The sequence below is a fragment of the Carassius gibelio genome, chromosome A19, assembly GCF_023724105.1.
Source record: "Carassius gibelio isolate Cgi1373 ecotype wild population from Czech Republic chromosome A19, carGib1.2-hapl.c, whole genome shotgun sequence".
Taxonomy (NCBI): domain Eukaryota; kingdom Metazoa; phylum Chordata; class Actinopteri; order Cypriniformes; family Cyprinidae; genus Carassius; species Carassius gibelio.
The window spans coordinates 29,633,396-29,652,929 of record NC_068389.1 but is presented as its reverse complement, the minus strand read 5'-3'; the positions used below and the strand labels follow the sequence as shown (position 1 = coordinate 29,652,929).

At 38.0% G+C, this 19,534-nt stretch overlaps 1 long non-coding RNA gene across 2 annotated transcripts; it reads left to right on the top strand.

Annotated features, from left to right (window-relative positions):
* The first annotated feature begins 15,112 nt into the window (after nt 1-15,112).
* On the top strand, nt 15,113-17,655 carry LOC127935217 (uncharacterized). 2 transcript variants are annotated; one of them, XR_008148015.1, is made up of 5 exons: nt 15,113-15,256; nt 16,256-16,371; nt 16,490-16,574; nt 17,080-17,207; nt 17,328-17,655. It is a non-coding gene; the product is annotated as an uncharacterized LOC127935217 (long non-coding RNA). The 2 variants fall into 2 exon arrangements; XR_008148014.1 differs by lacking the exon at nt 15,113-15,256 and having other exon boundaries at nt 15,265-16,371.
* Nucleotides 17,656-19,534: the final 1,879 nt, after the last annotated feature.

Sequence of the window (19,534 nt, the reverse complement as noted above, 5' to 3'; positions counted from 1 at the left end):
TGAGTCATTTCGAGAGTTCGTAGCGGGAGCGCGAATCATTTGAGTCATTTCGAGAGTTCGTAGCGGGAGCGCGAATCATTTGAGTCATTTCGAGAGTTCGTAGCGGGAGCGCGAATCATTTGAGTCATTTCGAGAGTTCGTAGCGGGATCGCGAATCATTTGAGTCATTTCGAGAGTTCGTAGCGGGATCGCGAATCATTTGAGTCATTTCGAGAGTTCGTAGAGGGAGCGCGAATCATTTGAGTCATTTCGAGAGTTCGTAGCGGGAGCGCGAATCATTTGAGTCATTTCGAGAGTTCGTAGCGGGAGCGCGAATCATTTGAGTCATTTCGAGAGTTCGTAGCGGGAGCGCGAATCATTTGAGTCATTTCGAGAGTTCGTAGCGTTAGGGAACATCCAGGTGGACACACACACACACACACACACACACACACACACGGTGTCCAAACAACATCAAGGTCTTTATAAACTGTTACAGCACTTACTCAGATTGACAAGATTGCAGTTTGAAGTTTAGGAATTAGTTTTATTAATTTTTTTTTATGTTTATGTCAGTTTTAATAATTTCAGCATTTCAACTTTTTTGAAAAAAAAAAGAAGCTTTAATTCAATTACAGAAAACTGTTTTTAGTAGTTTCAGTCTTAGTTAACAACAATGACACATAGTTGGTTGCTTTGGGAATGAATTACTAGTTAGGAATAAAAGTTTAACTGTGTGTGCTTATTTTACATATTTATTTTTTTAAATAAAATGTAAAAATTAGATATGTTTTGTACGAGTTTCTGTCTTCTGCTGAATGCTAAAAAGATGATGCTTTAAACACCAAACGGTTGATGGTACCCATTCACTTCCATAGTATTTCTTCCTGTAGCACAGAAGCACCACGTCTCCGCTCTCCTTCACCTAGAGCCAGAACAGATCAGCGCTAAACACACACTGAAGGACTAAACACACACACCGAACGCTTCGTCACCTTGCACTGGATGTGAATCCTGTTCCCTTCCTTCCACATCTCCGTCTGCAGAGATTGTCCCGGATACACCGGCTTCACGAAACGCACCTGAAGCACAGATCAGGGTTATTAACAGAAATTCATTAATTAGATGATGTGCAATCAATTTGGACGGAGAATAAACATCACTATTATTGTGATAAATGAGAAAAGCATTGAATAGACATTACAGAAAGAATTTTTACAAATACATTTTTATATTAACCTTTGCATAAATAATACAAATTATAAATAATATTGAAATGATACTTTAAATATGAAACTGCGCCAGTAGGTGGCCGCGAGTGAGTCATTAAATCACTCAGAAATTATTCCGTAATGAAGGAGTCACTGAATCACTGACTGATTCGTTCAAAGCTGTAGATTCATTCAGTAATGAATCACCGCTGTGTGGTTCTCAGCTGTGAAACAGTGCTGCTGGTGTGAAATTGCTAAACTAAACCATACTTTGGGAGTTCGTAGCGGGTTCGCAAATCATTTGAGTCAGTTCGGGAGTTCAAAGCGGGATCTCGAATCATTTGAGTCAGTTCGTGAGTTCGTAGCGGGATCGCGAATCATTTGAGTCATTTCGAGAGTTCGTAGCGCGTTCGCGAATCATTTTAGTCATTTCGAGAGTTCGTAGCGGGATCGCGAATCATTTGAGTCATTTCGAGAGTTCGTAGCGGGATCGCGAATCATTTGAGTCATTTCGAGAGTTCGTAGCGGGATCGCGAATCATTTGAGTCATTTCGAGAGTTCGTAGCGGGATCGCGAATCATTTGAGTCATTTCGAGAGTTCGTAGCGGTTAGGGAACATCCAGGTGGACACACACACACACACACACACACACACACACACACACACACACACACGGTGTCCAAACAACATCAAGGTCTTTATAAACTGTTACAGCACTTATTCAGATTGACAAGATTGCAGTTTGAAGTTTAGGAATTAGTTTTATTAATTTTTTTAAATATTTATGTCAGTTTTAATAATTTTAGCATTTCAACTTTTTTGAAAAAAAAAAGAAGCTTTAATTCAATTACAGAAAACTGTTTTTAGAAGTTTCAGTCTTAGTTAACAACAATGACACATAGTTGGTTGCTTTGGGAATGAATTATTAGTTAGGAATAAAAGTTTAACTGTGTGTGCTTATTTTACATATTTATTTTTTTAAATAAAATGTAAAAATTATATATGTTTTGTACGAGTTTCTGTCTTCTGCTGAATGCTAAAAAGATGATGCTTTAAACACCAAACGGTTGATGGTACCCATTCACTTCCATAGTATTTCTTCCTGTAGCACAGAAGTCAATGGGTGCCGTCAACGGTTCGCTCTCAAAAAAACATCTTCTTTAGTGTTCAACAGAAAAAAAAAAACACTTGTTCAGGCTGAGGAAGAGTAAACGATCGCAGGATTTGATTGTTTGATTCCTCTCACACAAACAATACAGTTATATGAGTGTTAATCTAAACTGTGTTTGAATATGAAGCACTTTGTGTGTGAAGACATTTGTCAATCAACCAATCAGCTGTCACTCGATTTCAGAGCCGCTAACTAGAATAAGATCACAGCTACTTTTAATTTCAGTATAAATATGGAGTTGAACACAAGGCTTGATGAACTAATACTTTGATAAAGATAAAGCATATTTATAATCATCAAGGCTCCTGCAGACGTATGTCTTAGGAAGATTGTCCAGGGTTTATTTTTTACTCTTTTCTTTTACCTGCCACCGTTCGACTCGGACACAAACACAAGATATTTTAATTTGATGAAGGTCATGGTGTTCTTCTTCAAAATATATTCTCTTAATAGTTCATTCTATTCCTCGCCCCTTTGGCAGATATCTTTGCTTGTGTTAAGAGAATGAATGTTATTCTGCAGTGTCTGGCTCACTCCACTCTCGGATAGTTCTGCCGTCTTTGCTGATCTCCATCCGAACACAGCGTTGACCTTCTTCACCAGCTCCTGACCGCCATCTCTGATCCTGCGTGCGATCTCAGAGATGTGTGTGTGTGTGTGTGTGTGCAGACCTGCGGAGACCCGGCTCTGACACACACATCCATCTGCAGATCTATATACGCTCCAGACAGCACCACGTCTCCGCTCTCCTTCACCTAGAGCCAGAACAGATCAGCGCTAAACACACACTGAAGGACTAAACACACACACCGAACGCTTCGTCACCTTGCACTGGATGTGAATCCTGTTCCCTTCCTTCCACATCTCCGTCTGCAGAGATTGTCCCGGATACACCGGCTTCACGAAACGCACATGAAGCACAGATCAGGGTTATTAACAGAAATTCATTAATTAGATGATGTGCAATCAATTTGGATGGAGAATAAACATCACTATTATTGTGATAAATGAGAAAAGCATTGAATAGACATTACAGAAAGAATTTTTACAAATACATTTTTATATTAACCTTTGCATAAATAATACAAATTATAAATAATATTTAAATGATACTTTAAATATGAAACTGCGCCAGTAGGTGGCCGCGAGTGAGTCATTAAATCACTCAGAAATTATTCCGTAATGAAGGAGTCACTGAATCACTGACTGATTCGTTCAAAGCTGTAGATTAATTCAGTAATGAATCACCGCTGTGTGTTTCTCAGCTGTGAAACAGTGCTGCTGGAGTGAAATTGCTAAACTAAACCATACTTTGGGAGTTCGTAGCGGGTTCGCATATCATTTGAGTCAGTTCGGGAGTTCAAAGAGGGATCGCTAATCATTTGAGTCATTTCGAGAGTTCGTAGCGGGATCGCGAATCATTTGAGTCAGTTCGAGAGTTCGTAGCGGGATCGCGAATCATTTGAGTCATTTCGAGAGTTCGTAGCGGGATCGCGAATCATTTGAGTCATTTCGAGAGTTCGTAGCGGGAGCGCGAATCATTTGAGTCATTTCGAGAGTTCGTAGCGGGAGCGCGAATCATTTGAGTCATTTCGAGAGTTCGTAGCGGGAGCGCGAATCATTTGAGTCATTTCGAGAGTTCGTAGCGGGAGCGCGAATCATTTGAGTCATTTCGAGAGTTCGTAGCGGGAGCGCGAATCATTTGAGTCATTTCGAGAGTTCATAGCGTTAGGGAACATCCAGGTGGACACACACACACACACACACACACACACACACGGTGTCCAAACAACATCAAGGTCTTTATAAACTGTTACAGCACTTACTCAGATTGACAAGATTGCAGTTTGAAGTTTAGGAATTAGTTTTATTAATTTTTTTTAATGTTTATGTCAGTTTTAATAATTTTAGCATTTCAACTTTTTTGAAAAAAAAAAGAAGCTTTAATTCAATTACAGAAAACTGTTTTTAGTAGTTTCAGTCTTAGTTAACAACAATGACACATAGTTGGTTGCTTTGGGAATGAATTACTAGTTAGGAATAAAAGTTTAACTGTGTGTGCTTATTTTACATATTTATTTTTTTAAATAAAATGTAAAAATTAGATATGTTTTGTACGAGTTTCTGTCTTCTGCTGAATGCTAAAAAGATGATGCTTTAAATACCAAACGGTTGATGGTACCCATTCACTTCCATAGTATTTCTTCCTGTAGCACAGAAGCACCACGTCTCCGCTCTCCTTCACCTAGAGCCAGAACAGATCAGCGCTAAACACACACTGAAGGACTAAACACACACACCGAACGCTTCGTCACCTTGCACTGGATGTGAATCCTGTTCCCTTCCTTCCACATCTCCGTCTGCAGAGACTGTCCCGGATACACCGGCTTCACGAAACGCACCTGAAGCACAGATCAGGGTTATTAACAGAAATTCATTAATTAGATGATGTGCAATCAATTTGGACGGAGAATAAACATCACTATTATTGTGATAAATGAGAAAAGCATTGAATAGACATTACAGAAAGAATTTTTACAAATACATTTTTATATTAACCTTTGCATAAATAATACAAATTATAAATAATATTGAAATGATACTTTAAATATGAAACTACGCAGGTAGGTGGCCGCGAGTGAGTCATTAAATCACTCAGAAATTATTCCGTAATGAAGGAGTCACTGAATCACTGACTGATTCGTTCAAAGCTGTAGATTCATTCAGTAATGAATCACCGCTGTGTGGTTCTCAGCTGTGAAACAGTGCTGCTGGTGTGAAATTGCTAAACTAAACCATACTTTGGGAGATCGTAGCGGGTTCGCAAATCATTTGAGTCAGTTCGGGAGTTCAAAGCGGGATCTCGAATCATTTGAGTCAGTTCGTGAGTTCGTAGCGGGATCGCGAATCATTTGAGTCATTTCGAGAGTTCGTAGCGCGTTCGCGAATCATTTTAGTCATTTCGAGAGTTCGTAGCGGGATCGCGAATCATTTGAGTCATTTCGAGAGTTCGTAGCGGGAGCGCGAATCATTTGAGTCATTTCGAGAGTTCGTAGCGGGATCGCGAATCATTTGAGTCATTTCGAGAGTTCGTAGCGGGAGCGCGAATCATTTGAGTCATTTCGAGAGTTCGTAGCGGGAGCGCGAATCATTTGAGTCATTTCGAGAGTTCGTAGCGGGATCGCGAATCATTTGAGTCATTTCGAGAGTTCATAGCGTTAGGGAACATCCAGGTGGACACACACACACACAAGTTCAAGTTCAGTTTATTTGTATAGCGCATTTACAACAGCCTCCTGGCTGACCAAAGTGCTTCACATAAGAGCAAGAATATTGCATATACATAAAGAAAAATAAAAAAATAAAATAAATAAAAAATAAAATAGACCAGACAAAAATTTAAAACCACCCATTTCAAAATGTAGCATAACACAGTAGTCAGTACACTAAGGAGAATAAAAAAGTTTTTAGCAAGGATTTAAAAATAGACAAGGAAGGGGCCAGTCTGATCTCTAAAGGCAGGGTATTCCAGAGTCGTGGCCCAGCCTAGCCTAACACGAGGGACCACCAACAGAGCCTGGTCAAAGGAACGTAGGTTTCTTGATGGAGTATAAGGATGAAGAAGTTCAGATAAATAGACAGGAGCTTTGTTATGAAGGGATTTATAAATGAAGAGGAGAATTTTAAAGTCTATTCTCTGAGAAATTGGCAACCAGTGAAGGGATCTGAGAATTGGGGTTATGTGTTCATGTTTACGACAGTTTAAAAGAAGTCTGGCTGCAGCATTTTGGACTAGCTGAAGTCGTGCAATTTGAGATTTAGATATACCGCAATATAAAGAATTGCAGTAATCTAGACGCGATGTAAAAAATGCATGAACAGCCATTTCTAGAGTTTTTGGAGTGAGAAAGTTTTTAATTTTAGACAGTAAACGAAGCTGATAGAAACTGGATCCAATAACAGAAGAGATATGTCTATCAAATTTTAAGTGTTGGTCAATAGTAATACCTAGGTTCTTCACCTGTGAGGATCTAAAAACGGATAAACTATCTAGCTCAGGGCTTATACACTGAGAGTTGTCATTTGGACCGAAAATAATTACCTCGGTCTTGGCCTCGTTTAAGAAGAGGAAATTTTGGGCTAGCCATAATTTCACCTCCTCTAAACATTGGAGAAGAGAAGTGATCGCAGTGGAGTTGTTTTTCTAAACTGGAAGATAGATTTGAGTGTCATCTGCATAGAAATGAAAAGACACACCATGTTTTCTTAGGATAGAACCCAGAGGCAGCATGTACAGAGAAAAAAGAGAGGGAGCTAAAATAGAGCCTTGTGGAACGCCACAGGTCAGAGGAGCAGGGGAAGACAAAAAATTTCCCAGTTTCACTAAAAACCTTCTGTCAGATAGGTACGATTGAAACCATTTCAGAGCATTTGCTTTTAGACCTACCCAAGACTCTAATCTAGATAATAGTATGGAGTGGTCTATGGTATCAAAAGCGGCTGATAAATCTAAAAGAATAAGAACCACAGAGTCCCCGGAATCAGTGGAGAGGTAAATATCATTTAACACCCTCAAAAGGGCGGACTCAGTGCTGTGAGCAGATTTAAAACCAGATTGAAAGACCTCATAAATAGAATTACTGGTCAAAAAGTGTTGAAGTTGATTCAGCACAATTTTCTCTAAAACTTTTGAAATAAAAGGCATAACAGAAATTGGACGAAAATTTTTTAGAACAGTGTGGTCCAGTGACGGCTTCTTGAGAAGAGGAGTGACTGTAGCAACTTTAAAGTCGGCAGGAACGGAGCCAGTTTGGAGACACTTATTAATAAGAGACAGCAGACCAGGCCCAATCGAATCAATAATTAATTTTAAAAATTTGGGGTGAATGATATCACTAGAACAGAATGAGGGCTTAAGATTGTCAATCACCTCCTTCAATTCCTGGAGACTGATGGGTTGAAAAGCATCCAAAAATGCAGATGAAGATGACATGATAGGAGAGATGGATAAAGTTAAAGTGGGGCAGACACCAAGTCTTAAGTTAGTAATTTTGTCACTAAAATATCTCAAGAAGCTTTCACAGAGAGCATCAGAGGCCACAGGCAAGGTGGTAACAGAAGGATTGGTAACAGACTGAATAATTGAAAACAAAACCTTAGGTTTAGAGTGATTAGTTTCAATTAGGTTAGAAAAGTATGCAGCTTTTGCAGACTTAGCTGCAGACTGGTATGAAGTAAGAGAGCCTCTGAACAATTGAAGAGAGATATGCAGCCTGTCTTTTTTCCATTTACGTTCTGCCTTTCTACAGTTTTGTCTTAGGAGACGGGTATCAGAGTTTTGCCACAGTATAGATTTAGTTTTTTGCTTGTGAGGCTTAAGGGGGGCAGTTGTATTTGCTGCCTTAAGCCAGGCAGAGTTCAAGAGGCTAAGATGTTGATCAGCATCCAAGTCAGATAACGGTTGATCTAAGTGCAACTGTGAGCAACAATCAGCAAAACACAAGTTGAAATTTGTGCTAAACTGTGGAGAGTAGAAGCGAGAAAGATTTACAGTAGTATTTGAAAAGTAAGAGAGATCTGGAAGACACAGTGTGAATAATATAGGCTTATGGTCAGAGATCATAAAATCAGAGAGCACAACATCAGTCACATCAAGCCCATATGAGAGTACAAGATCCAACGTATGACCCTGAATATGAGTAGCGTCACTGATCCACTGGGATAGATTAAAAGCATCGATAATATTAAGAAACTCATGTGATAAGGGGTTAGACGGACAGCAGACATGGATATTAAAATCGCCCACCAATAGAAAGCGATCGTAATTTGTGGCAATATTGCCGATCAGTTCAGTGAAATGCTGTATAAAATCCTTAGTGCAGTGCGGAGGACGGTAAATCACCACTAGACATACAGGACCATTCCAGTCCAAGTGAAGAAACTGAGCTTCAAAGCTGGAAAAGGCCGTTCCAGGGACCAATCGACAGCGTGCAGAGAGAGAGTTCTTTAAAATTGTTACTATGCCACCCCCGCGTCCACTCGGACGAGGAGAGTTAAAAAATGTGCAGTCATCAGGGATCAGATCAGAAAACGGAGTTAGATCACCAACCTTTATCCAGGATTCCGTGATAAACATAAAATCCAAGTTGTGAGCTGAGTAAAAGTCGTTTAATAAGAAGGTCTTATTCACCAAGGAACGGGCATTTAATAATGCCATCTTTGGTGGAGAGATAATAACAGGAGATGAGGACGCTCTTTCCAGCGCGCGTAGATTTCTGTGAGTTACTCCCCGACGTCGGGAGCCGAGGCCGATTCGGTGGAGACCGGAACGAGAAACAGGACTCGGGTGCAGGGGGAGAACATGACGAAGCCACCGGTATGCCACGTCCAGTGGGCGCCAGGTGGTAGAGCCACCGTAAAACGATTCATGAGAAGGATCAGAGAGAAAGCCAGCCCGCAGATGAGCTTTCAGCTTCACGAAGTATCCTCCTCGGTTTCCTCGTTTCCTCCTTCGCTTTTTCCGCGGGATGTTGAGGGGCCACCGGCGGATATGTCCCGGGATAGCCGATGTGAACGGCTCATCGGTCTTGTTAAAGGAGCAGTGCACATCTAAAGTGTTTGTGAAAGAGGTCGCAACCGAGTTGCGAATATCCAAAAGTGCTTGACGGTCGTAGATTAAGAGCGTGTAGCAGTTTAAAAATAGAGCAGACAACCAGACAAGCAACCACAAGAGCGACAGACGGCAGGCCCAGTACACAGGCGCCATCTTTTTCCACACACACACGGTGTCCAAACAACATCAAGGTCTTTATAAACTGTTACAGCACTTACTCAGATTGACAAGATTGCAGTTTGAAGTTTAGGAATTAGTTTTATTAATTTTTTTTAATGTTTATGTCAGTTTTAATAATTTTAGCATTTCAACTTTTTTGAAAAAAAGAAGAAGCTTTAATTCAATTACAGAAAACTGTTTTTAGAAGTTTCAGTCTTAGTTAACAACAATGACACATAGTTGGTTGCTTTGGGAATGAATTACTAGTTAGGAATAAAAGTTTAACTGTGTGTGCTTATTTTACATATTTATTTTTTTAAATAAAATGTAAAAATTAGATATGTTTTGTACGAGTTTCTGTCTTCTGCTGAATGCTAAAAAGATGATGCTTTAAACACCAAACGGTTGATGGTACCCATTCACTTCCATAGTATTTCTTCCTGTAGCACAGAAGTCAATGGGTGCCGTCAACGGTTCGCTCTCAAAAAACATCTTCTTTAGTGTTCAACAGAAAAAAAAAAACACTTGTTCAGGCTGAGGAAGAGTAAACGATCGCATGATTTGATTGTTTGATTCCTCTCACACAAACAATACAGTTATATGAGTGTTAATCTAAACTGTGTTTGAATATGAAGCACTTTGTGTGTGAAGACATTTGTCAATCAACCAATCAGCGGTCACTCGATTTCAGAGCCGCTAACTAGAATAAGATCACAGCTACTTTTAATTTCAGTATAAATATGGAGTTGAACACAAGGCTTGATGAACTAATACTTTGATAAAGATAAATCATATTTATAATCATCAAGGCTCCTGCAGACGTATGTTTTAGGAAGATTGTCCAGGGTTTATTTTTTACTCTTTTCTTTTACCTGCCACCGTTCGACTCGGACACAAACACAAGATATTTTAATTTGATGAAGGTCATGGTGTTCTTCTTCAAAATATATTCTCTTAATAGTTCATTCTATTCCTCGCCCCTTTGGCAGATATCTTTGCTTGTGTTAAGAGAATGAATGTTATTCTGCAGTGTCTGGCTCACTCCACTCTCGGATAGTTCTGCCGTCTTTGCTGATCTCCATCCGAACACAGCGTTGACCTTCTTCACCAGCTCCTGACCGCCATCTCTGATCCTGCGTGCGATCTCAGAGATGTGTGTGTGTGTGTGTGCAGACCTGCGGAGACCCGGCTCTGACACACACATCCATCTGCAGATCTATATACGCTCCAGACAGCACCACGTCTCCGCTCTCCTTCACCTAGAGCCAGAACAGATCAGCGCTAAACACACACTGAAGGACTAAACACACACACCGAACGCTTCGTCACCTTGCACTGGATGTGAATCCTGTTCCCTTCCTTCCACATCTCCGTCTGCAGAGATTGTCCCGGATACACCGGCTTCACGAAACGCACATGAAGCACAGATCAGGGTTATTAACAGAAATTCATTAATTAGATGATGTGCAATCAATTTGGACGGAGAATAAACATCACTATTATTGTGATAAATGAGAAAAGCATTGAATAGACATTACAGAAAGAATTTTTACAAATACATTTTTATATTAACCTTTGCATAAATAATACAAATTATAAATAATATTTAAATGATACTTTAAATATGAAACTGCGCCAGTAGGTGGCCGAGAGTGAGTCATTAAATCACCCAGAAATTATTCCGTAATGAAGGAGTCACTGAATCACTGACTGATTCGTTCAAAGCTGTAGATTCATTCAGTAATGAATCACCGCTGTGTGGTTCTCAGCTGTGAAACAATGCTGCTGGTGTGAAATTGCTAAACTAAACCATACTTTGGGAGTTCGTAGCGGGATCGCGAATCATTTGAGTCAGTTCGTGAGTTCGTAGCGGGATCGCGAATCATTTGAGTCAGTTCGTGAGTTCGTAGCGGGATCGCGAATCATTTGAGTCATTTCGAGAGTTCGTAGCGGGATCGCGAATCATTTGAGTCATTTCGAGAGTTCGTAGCGGGATCGCGAATCATTTGAGTCATTTCGAGAGTTCGTAGCGGGAACGCGAATCACTTGAGTCATTTCGATAGTTCGTAGCGGGAACGCGAATCATTTGAGTCATTTCGATAGTTCGTAGCTGGAACGCGAATCATTTGTGTAATTTCTGTAGTTCGTAGCGGGAACGCGAATCATTTGAGTCATTTCGAGAGTTCGTAGCGGGAACGCGAATCATTTGAGTCATTTCGAGAGTTCGTAGCGGGATCGCGAATCACTTGAGTCATTTCGAGAGTTCGTAGCGGGATCGCGAATCATTTGAGTCATTTCGAGAGTTCGTAGCAGGATCGCGAATCATTTGAATCAGTTCGGGAGTTCGGAGCGGGTTCGCCCCAGATAGCAAACGTACGTCGCGGAAACTTCTGCTGAAGAGCGCATCATCTGATAAATATCGCCTTCTTTTTGTATAGTCGTATTTTGATGCTCTGTAGATCGTCTGTTTGAGCGGTTAAATGAATCGTCTTCCCTACCTCTAAATGACATCTATACAACGTATCTTTATCACCCGAAATACGCCGGCATGTCCGTCGAGAATGAGAAGCTGCTATACTTGATTAATTTAGAAATAACGATTATTTAAAATCCATATTCTGTGATTTGCTTTTCTTTGTACAAGAACGCATATAGCATGTTTAAAAGCAAACATTACATTATTTTGTATAGACTTTACATCAATGGATCTTGTCCCATTTTTGTCTTATATCCCAGGGAACACAAGTTAGGAGAAAATTGTTAGCCTGAATGCAATGTAATTCGCTTTGGATAAAAACATCTGCTAAATGCATACATTTATTTATTAAACGTATTATATTCCACTGATGTTTTCAAGGAGACACACTTTTCCTTTACTTATGTGCACAGGATCTGTGCGCTTTACATGAACATTAATATTGCTCTAAATGATCAGGCAAAAGGTGACTTATACTTCTTTACTGGAAACAAACGAGAACAAAAGCACAAAAAAGTGTTTTAACCTCGTAATCCATCATGCACTTTTAAATGGGTTTGTCCAACTATCCCTGTTAATGCAGATAAACGCGCGTGGAAGATCATTGACTACTTGTAGGTTTGAAGTGTTCAACATTACAAGATTAGTGATTGCAATTAACGATTAAATGTTTTATATATATATATATATATATATATATATATATATATATATATATATATATATATATATATATATATATATATATATATATGATGTTGAGCAAGTTACTCCAAATAAAGTAACTATGATTATTTTGTACTTCAAGTGTAATAACATTACTGTACTATTTACACACTTGTAAATGTTCAACTTGAGATGTTTGTTAAATTCACTATTGTTTTAGACAAATGTTCAATAGTCTATACAGTATTTAATGCAATTACTGTACATCCTGCCTATAAGTGAACTCCAGAATAATTCTGAGCAATAGACTACTCAATAATTAGTCCCATCAACACTTACCTGTCTACATAACTATATAACTTCCTGGAAAGTTCAGCTTCAAGTCTTCTCAAACACTACTGAACCTGCTATTTGTGCTCTTCAGGAGCACTGCTTAATTACAGACAGGGCTGTTGGATCAGTGTTGAATTTGACAGAATTGATCACCCTCATTATTATAATTAAGAGCTGATTCATGGCTTCAGTTCATGTAGTTCTTTACCTCCACAGCAGATATTAAAATTATGGAATGTACACCCAGCCATGGCTTACCTCACATATTACATTTAATATTTTATTTAGAAGCACCATTAAAATGCTTTCAGTATCTATTGAGAATGGTTACAAAGACACTCATTTTTAGATATTTAACTCTACAAGGTAGAAACCTCAGAAGGAAGCACATCTATTATCTCTTCTAGGGAAAGATGAAGTGAAGTTGCTTTTAAATAATAAACTTGAGATATATTCAATACAAATATTAAAAACAACTGAATGGACAAAGGTAGGCGAGACCATGCTACATTGTGAACTGTAACAAATCAGGGAAACTGTTAGGCAAGACTAAATGATTTGAGTTGGATATTGTGTAGAGATTATGTTGTGAATGGCATCTCTCTCCAGAACAGAAATCCATAATATTGGCAGTATGCAGGGTGCAGACACTGGTGATGGACTGTGATGAGACACAGGTGTGGGACAGATCGTGACCAGGGCTGAATCTGGGTGTCTTATGCCGCGTTTCCACCGAAATTACCCGGAACATTTGTACCAGGAACTTTTTTTCCCAAGAACTCCCATCCCACCCCCCGCCCCCCCTCCCCCCGACCTGTTGCTTTCTGTGTTTCCACGGTGGTGTAAAGTACTGGGAAGATTAGGCAAATAGACTGGTGATGTAGGTCTGCGCGTTTCTCAATACAAAGTATGCTGATTTTGGACGTGCATCCTCGGTAGTTCAGACTTTGCTCATTGGATTCGGGAGTGTGATGTCCGCGATGACACAAATCCGGTACATCTGTAAACAGCAGCGTACTTCATAACTTTAGTCAACTCGCTTTGGCTACTGCAATTTTCCTCTCTGTATATTTACAATAAAACGAAATAGGTTAGGTTTTTATTTTTGAGAGTATATTTAGAATAGTGAGTGCTACAGTTAGAGGGTCGAATAAATATATGATAAATAATAATAATAATAATAAACAATGTAAACATAGTTAGGCTATTTAAGTTCCTCTCGCTCCACAACAAATCCTTTGAATTTAAAAGTATTTAGAAAATATAATTAAAAGATATGAATTCACAAGCCAAAATGAATGATCATTTTAGGCTAGAATGAAACTGAAACTAAAGTTGGGTCTCTCATTCAACACAAAATCAAAATATTCTGTAAATATTATTTACGTACTTCACTCGCTTCCAATATCCACATAAAAGAAAATGTTTTACATCAGGGCAGTAAGGTGATAACGATACAGATTTTACTACATAAAAACTGAGCAGTGTGTGTTTGTGTTTAACTTTACTGTTTTTTTATGATAATGAACAGACAAAGTTGATAAAAATGAATATATATATATATATATATATATATACAACCCATTCTCACTCCAAAGGCGTCAAAAACCGAAGCATGGTCAAGCGCCCCTAGCGTCACTTTTATGACGCCAAATGTGCCTCTCGGCGTCGACTATCGAAGCACTACGACCTTCATTGCTTTCAGTGGGAAACTTTTGGCGTCAGAATTCGACACGAGGACATGAGATGTTTATCGCTATGAAATCACGTTCAAGAAGTCTCATTCAGCACACATCGCGCGATACTTGCTATCAGTTCCACAGTTTGGGTGAGTAGTCGTATATACGCTCTTTTAATGCCTTTTATCAAATGTATTCTGTCTTCTTTATTAATCAGATTAGTGCCATATGTTTAATCGCTGTATTATATCGGTCATCCGCGGCTGTCTTTGAGTTTCATTGCGTTTAAATAAATGAACACAGCTGCTAATTAGTGTGATTAAACTCTATCTGTCACGTGACGTGCCATAGACCTTCGATCCGTTTTATATTATTATTAATTTCAGGATCAATGATGTAAGTTGTATTTGTAGTAAAATCATGGTAATCACGACACAATAGTAATAAATGAAATGTGAAGTTAAAACACAGTAAATGGGACATTAGTAACTGTAACTGTAGTTTTACTATGATATATTAATAATCAATACAACAATACAATAATCACCAAACCAGCTATGTTTGTATCACTGTAATGTTAGTGTTTTTATGTGCTTTTATATGACAGATATCACAGTAATCATGTGTTCTGTACCATGCTTTTAATACCTTTTAATGTGAATCCAAAAAAAAAAAAAAAATCAAATTAAAAATAAATAATAAAACATGTATTTTTCCATCTTGCAGTTCATTCATATCAGTTTATATATATATATATATATATATATATATATATATATATAAATATTTTGCTCACAGATCATTATTAACATTCTGTATATAATTCAATTTTATTTTCTCTCCCCTTTTTTATTATTTTTATTTTTAGCTGAAAAGACGTAAAGGCAGTCAGCCCAGTGGTGTTTCTGGAGAGGGATTCCTTCAGAAATGGAGAAGACAGAAAGCTGCGGAGGCAGATATTTGCAGCAGTAAGTCTGTGATAGTTTGTCTCTTTTATCAAAAATTCCTGCTGTTATAATTTGTACAGCATTTGTTGTTTCTTAAACTGTTGCACTGTCCAAATACCCACACTTGCCATCTTTTCACTTGACCACTTGATTACTTATTTGAAGTCTTTCCTGTATTTGGCCTAGTGTTCGAGTGAGCATGATGACCACGAGTGTGTGTCGAACTTTTCATGACCTGATGACTGTGTTTCCCAATCCTGATCCTGGAGAACCCCAGCACTGCACAGTTTTGGTGTCTCTCTTATCTGCCTTGGAGTCTTCACTGATGAGCTGATGAGTTGAATCAGGTGTGTTTGATCAGGGAGACATCTCAAATGTGCAGTGTTGGGGTTCTCCAGGACCAGGATTGGGAGCCACTGCCTTATGGGACACTTATGTGTTTAAAGAGATTTTTAATATCTAATTATCAATATTTCACATACTGTACATTGGACAGCTTTCCATGACCTCTTGTGAGATCTCGGCAAAAAGTCTGACGATTTATTCCAAAACATGATGCATGATGGGATACACTAAGCTTTGTATAGCGCTCCAGAGCAGTATTGGAGAGGTTTAGTGTGTGTTAAGGACGCTGTGCTTTGGCATTATTAAGACCGGGGACAGTCTCGTTCACACACTGTCACGTACACACACTCTCAAGTGGCCAAGACTGCAAGTGTGGGTATCTGGACAGGGTCAAAGTCTTAAAAATGATCCCTAAACACATCACAGTCTTAATAATCCAGTTTAACACTTGTATGATATTGTACAAGCCCCAGGACTGTCTCATCTGACACTATCAAAGAATTCATATGACTATAGCTTGTTATTAATTACTTGCTTTCAATAATGGATTCATTTAACATTTAATTATACAGCATCTTTACAGAGGTGTAATGTACAAGCTGCACGTAATTAATAATATGTCCTTCCTTCTGTCTTACAGGATTTTTTCCAGATAATGCTGTTCTTCTTTTTCAGGTCTAAAATATCGAGCTCAACAGCTATTTTAAGAGCCAACCCTCACAAACCTTCCTAAAACCTAAAAGAGCTATTACTGAGTCTCAGCGAATCTTGCCATGATCAGCTCTTCCCAGGTACATTTGTTTACTCCAAAAATGCTCTGGTCTGAATCTTACTTTAAATTAACTTAATTATGTTTAATGAGCAATATTAATTGCACATAGAGTAAGTAGAGATTATCTTGTTTCACAGAAGAGAAGGAAGACCAAGGAAATGATTTGCTCAGGATGAGGAATGAAGACGGCCATCTTGAGCTCAAACAAACAGAAGTCCTCTGGTATGTGTGTGTTGAAGCAATGTTATACAACATTTTATGATGATCTCTCACAGAACTGGTCATGTCAGCCTTGATTTCGTTTTATACTATTACAATTACAGCATGTTAGCAAAGTGTGACTGGACATTTTTAATATTATGTTTTTAAAAACACACCGCCTGTTTTAAAAGTAGACAAGTATCACGAAATTGGTTTAGTTGATATAAACACCAATTGACATTATTTCATTGTTTTGTAAATGTTATGTTATTAATTGTGAATTGATAGTTGATTGGTTTGAAGCCAGGCATTACACTGCACAGACTAAAACACATTTGTGAGAGAAGTCAGGAACTTTGGAGAAAGATTCTAGAGGAAGAAAACACATTTACTGCAACAATAGATGAATTCTAGAGTCTCTGAGAACTACACATGCTAATGTCTCATGAGCAAGACCTTTGCTTCTGTAACTTTTTCTTAATTCTTGCAGAATGACATATTTATTGCAGTATTTTTATTTGTACAGATGATCTCATCAGCCAAATGAGGGGTTTTGACCAAGTGATGCTCTTGAAAGGAGTGAAAGAAGAGGATGTGGTAAATTGTCTTCAGAGAAAAAGCTTCTCAAAAGGTCTTAAAACAGCTTGAAGAATGGTAAGTGTACAGTACTACAAGGGTCATAGTTACTCACCCTGCTAAAACCACACAGAACATAAGCTGCGCTCTCTGTCCATTAAACAACTTCTTCTGCATTGTTTGTTTCACTTTGACCAGGTCTGGGATCTTAGGACTGAGAGATCATCTGGCTGAGAACAAGCTACACCTCATCAGTGCTGGACATCAACCACAAACTGTTTCCAGACACGAGAGAAGAAGATCATGATGGGGAGATTAAACCAGTTTAGATGTGATGATGGGAATCATTATTTTCTGAAACAGTATCACATGTCTTATATGTATCACATGATCTGTATCACAGTTGACTGGATGGGACTGTGTGACTTTTAAGGACATTTCATCACTCATCTGTGTGAACTGATTTATATATGAGGTTAATGTATCTTTGATGATAATTATTTTCATTGAATCTTATTTGTCTTGATGCTACTTTATTGCTTCAATAAAATGAAAATGGTGAATATTGTGTTCTGAAGATTCTTGGTAAATACATCATTTTACTAGGTAGGCTCATATGTGTTTATTTTAGACTTGGAAAAACGCCATATTAATTATTGGGATTATTTTTTTATTTAAGACATGAACATTTTTGATCGGATTAATAACATCTGGGACATCAGTACACCAGAAAGTAATTTTTTTTATATTTTAGTAACAAATATGCACATTTTTTGTGAAATACAGGGAGTTACAAGATTAATTATTCTGCATTACAAGATGGTGCCATGGGCTTTATTGTTACAAGCACTTGACGGATAACTGAGAATGTAGCAGGAATGATCAACGTGGATCTTGTACTGCATTAAAACCAAGAGCACGCACATTACTGATGTCCAGCACCTGAGGAGCAAGATACAGGGGTGAGGAGGACATTTTTACACTGATTTCGGCTAATTAGTTATATATAATGCTAATATATATATATATATATATATATATATATATATATATATAAATATATATATATATATATATATATATATATATATATATATATATATATAAATTAATATTCTTAGCACTGCATGAATTTGTCCTTGTGTAATAGTGAAGTATCACAATGTGTATACATTGTCCTTGATTACTGCTTTACAAGTGGGGAATAGATAAAGGCAAGTTGTTGCAGGTTCATCCATTATATTTCTTGCCATTTACTTCAAAAATCAAAGAAATAATCTATTATTTTCATTATTAAATCATTTCTTTATAATTTTTCCATGTTTCATCAGATGGCCTCACAATGTCCTGTCAAAAGGTATAATAGTCATGATGAATAGAATAGAAAACAGAGGACTGTGAAAACTGTCAGATATAAATGTGACTCAGCTCAGTTTGTTGTTCATGATGAGGAGAATACATATATGTAGGTTTTACTGCCCTGCTACCCCCAGGGGCCCAGTAGCACCCCCCGGAAGAGCCCAAAACTGTACATTTCAAATGGCTGTAAATCAGAGTCCAATTAACATATCAAAGAGAAAATGGGCAGGATTATTACTTATGCTATGCTGATAAAATAATGTTGAGCTCAGTTTTCAGAAATAAGTGGAAAGCTGGCATAAAGGCATTTTAAATATTGCTCACTGTAAAATACCACATTTCAGCCTGCCTCTCAAATATATCATAGAGGTTTGCACAATAAACATATTTAGATATCCAGTTTACCTTAAAATAAATAATTTATTTAGTTTCGTTAATAAAAAGTTTTAAACTACATTACCCACAAGCCTCCGTCGTTCTATCTATAGAAAGGCAACACTAGGGGGCTGTTTTTGTAGTTCATTGAAGTTATGCTTAGGGTTAGGATTAGGATCTCGCTAAAGATGTCATTTTTCTCAAGATAGCAACACTTCATTGTTGACTTAATATATTACTAATGTGATGATAGGAGCAAAACATACTTTTTAACATGATGCGCTGTTTAATATGGGTTAAAAGATAGTCCAACCACAGACTGTCCTGAAAAGTCATAGCCAATGGAATCTAAGCTGAGCAGCAGCGTCACACTTCCTTATCCATTTATGACAGATGTCTTTCGTTTTTCGGCTGAAGGGATAGATTCGGTTAACAATAGATTAAGCTTGCTACTTATTAGATTCTGTTTTATTAACGTCTTCACCTTCCTCCGTTGTTCAGCTTGACAAAAATTGGGCAATATTGATGTGCACATGCCCAGCAGTCGCAGTTGTATCCAACAGATAGATTCCTCTCATTAAATATAAGACACATTTTTAAGATTTGTATTTTTTTTTTTTGACCAAAGACAAATATATTTACTAATCAAATGACGTGCTTCTAAAATTTAC